Below are 3,608 nucleotides of genomic sequence, written 5' to 3'. Positions count from 1 at the left end.
TATCATTCATTGATGATTGCACTAGAGTATCTTGGATCTATCTCCTTAAAAATAAATATGATGTTAGCACTATTCTTCTCATCTTTCATACCATGATCAAAAACCAATTCGGGGTAAAAATAAGGAGATTTTGCTCCGATAATGCTAAAGACTATTTCAACCAAACCCTTTCCTCCTACTTCCAGAGTGAAGGGATCATCCATGAGTCCTCCTGTGTTCACACCCCATAACAAAATGGGGTTGCAGAGAGAAAAAATTGTCACCTTCTAGCTTTTATCCAAGCTTTCTTATTTCACTACAATACACCCAAATCCTATTAGGGGGATGCCCTTCTAACTGCAACTTATCTTATAAACCGACTACCTTTAACAGCCCTAGGACTCAAAACTCCAATGGAGATTTTGTCCTCTTTTTACCCCGAGTTCCGAACCCATCATAATCTTACACCTAGAATCTTTGGTTGCACTGCCTACGTACATATTCACAACCAAGATAGAGGAAAACTAATCCAAGAGCACTCAAATGCATCTTTATTGGCTATTCAGTTGCCCAAAAAGATTATAAGTGTTATCATCCACCCACAAAAAAAAACCCTTGTCTTTATTGATGTTAATTTTGATGAACAAAATTCATATTTTTCAAAATATCATCTTCAGGGGGAGACAGAACTTGAGGAAGATGAGAAAAATGAACTAGCATCTCTTGATCTTCCACCTCAAACCAATCCACCTGAAACCCAGGATAGGGAAAACATTGACAAAGCTGTCATCAAATTTGAGAAGGTTTACTCCAGGCGTATAAGCTCAAGTTGTGCTCGAAAGCAAATCCAAGAATCTGAACCGTCTCCAGGAAATAAGGTAAGCTCACTGCCTCCCTTATACCCTATAACCAACTCTATATCCTTCAAAAAAATTTTAGCCTCACACAAAAATTTTATGGTTACATTAGAAGATATCTATATTCCTAAGGATATTTCTTGGGCTTTATCTGATAAAAATTGGAAAAATGCCATGAGAGATGAAATGCAGTCCCTAGAAAAATAATACATGGGAGATCATCAATCTATCAATAAGGAAAAAATCGATCGGCTACAAATTGATGTTCTCAGTAAAATACAAAGTTGATGGCACACTGAAAAGATACAAGGCAAGATTGGTGCAAAAGGGTACACACAAACATATGGCATTGACTACCAAGAAACGTTTTCGCCTGTAACCAAGATGAATATTGTCAGAATGCTACTCTTACTAGAAGCTAAGTACAACAGGCATCTAGAACAATTGGATGTGAAAAATGCATTCCTACATGGGGATCTGGAAGAATAGATATTTATGGAAATACCACCAGGGTTTAAGGAAAAATCTGAAGGTAACAAAATGTGCAGACTAAAAAAGACTCTATATGGGCTCAAACAATTACCAAAGGCCTGGTTTGAAAGATTCTATAAATTCATGCTCCTTAATGGGTATTGACAGAGTCAAGGGGATCATACAATATTCTTTAAACACTCAAACTCAGGGGGAGTCACAATATTATTGGTATATATTGATGATATTATCTTGAATGGAAATAATGAAGATGAGAATGTTTAAGAAAAGTCTTACTAAGAAATTTGACATCAAAGAACTTGGTAGACTAAAATACTTTCTCGAAATTGAAGTAGCTCACTCCAGTAAAGAAATATTTATTTCACAACAGAAATATATCAAAGATATTCGGAAAGAAAAAGGTAAACTAGCTTGTAAACTAGCACCGACACCAGTTGAACCTAATCTTAAACTGGGGGAAGCTAGAGAGGATCCAGATGTGGATAAAGGGGCCTACCAGAGACTTATAGGGAATTTAATCTACCTTTCCCACACTATACTAGATATAGCATTTGTTGTAAGCATGATCAGTCAGTTTATGCATAATCCAAAGCAGGTTCTCATGCAAGCGGTAGACAGAATATTGCACTATCTTAAAGGAAACCCAAGAAAACATATTCTCTTTAAGAGAGATCGCAGAATAACCCTAGAAGTATACACGGATGCTGATTATGCGGGATCATCTATTGACAGAAGATCTACTTCTGGATGCTGCACATTTCTTGGAGGTAACCTAGTTACATGGAGAAACAAGAAATAGAATATAGTGGCAAGATCTAGTGCAGAAGCAGAATATCGAGTTATGGCCTTGGGAATATGTGAGCTAGTCTTTTTTCATGAGATATAACTAACTATTACTATATTATATGTTATGGAATCGACCATGGATCAATTCTCCTTTTCTTCCATTTTGAATTCTTGAATACACCCATAATTTTGAGCTTCACGTTCCTCCTCCCAAGATACATGTCAGAGCAGGGGGCATCCCAATCAGATTCAATGGGATAACAGTTTCTCAGTCCAAATCTGTCAATAAAAATTTTGATCAACTATGGATCAAAATAATCCTAGAAGACTTAAAGGTCAAGTGGGATGAGCTCATGAAGTTATATTGTGACAACAAATCAGCAATCAGCATAGCCCACAAACTAGTCCAGCATGACATGACCAAACACATAGAAGTGGACAGACATTTTATTAAGGAAAAACTAGACAGTGGTCTAGTAATTTTCGACCATGTATCATCAAAAGATCAACTTGTAGACATCCTTACCAAAGGATTGTCAATTCTACCTTTCTCATAATGATTAACAAGATGAGAATGACATATCCATATTTTCCAGCTTGAGGGGGAGTGTTGAAATCCAGCCATTCCCAGTGCAAATGATCCGACGGTCACAGAAAGCAATCCGTAGGAAGCTCTCATTGATCACACCATAATGAAGGAACTAATTGATGTGAAACGTACATGCGATGGAGTCACTTTAAGAAATTAAAGAGAGCAATTCTAACAAAATAATCCAAAACAAAATTATCACTTATAGCAACGATTGATCCTTGTAGTTCTCAGTTTTTAACTTGCTTAGGCAAAGAAAAGCAAAACCGATTAACCAAACAATTCAAGAGAACGCAAAGAGTAATTGTACGCTACGACGATAAACAAGAATCCATGATTTCATAAAGAGAACTTTCACCTTTGGAGCCCATACGCTCAACTAGTCTAGGCTTTAGCGGAAGAAGAATCTCCACATTAGAACTGAGGTCACTCCGAGGAAGAAGGAGCCTAAGATCGTCGTTCTTGGATAGGTGGCCGGAGTGGCGGCGGATGACGGTCGTCCAATGATACAATATTCTGGCAGTTTCTGGGTGGAGGACAGCCAACACTCATAGTCTGAAATCCAATGGAAAGGCAATACAGAGCTCTGATGCGAATGTTTGGATGCTTGCAAGATGGCGGGCAGCAGCACACCACTCCTAGCTGTCCGTGAACAGCAGTTTGGCAACTTCGGGGTGGGGGGCAGCCATCCAACTTGATCTGGACTCCTTGGACAGCAATCTGATGTTTCTGGACAGCAGCTTTTAGGCTCTTCTGGAGGCACAAAGCTTAGGGGAAAATGGTGGGAGATTGAGTGGACAGCTGTGGGGGAATAAATGTGAAAATCCAATTAATCTCTGGGTTAAAATTTGAATTAATTTCAGATTTTATCCCAACAGGAATTAATTCAAACCCACAATTTGAAT

This window comes from Dendrobium catenatum, unplaced genomic scaffold, assembly GCF_001605985.2.
Source record: "Dendrobium catenatum unplaced genomic scaffold, ASM160598v2 fragScaff_scaffold_1337, whole genome shotgun sequence".
NCBI lineage: Eukaryota > Viridiplantae > Streptophyta > Magnoliopsida > Asparagales > Orchidaceae > Dendrobium > Dendrobium catenatum.
The sequence above is the reverse complement of the archived record's forward strand: the minus strand, read 5'-3'. Positions refer to the sequence as shown.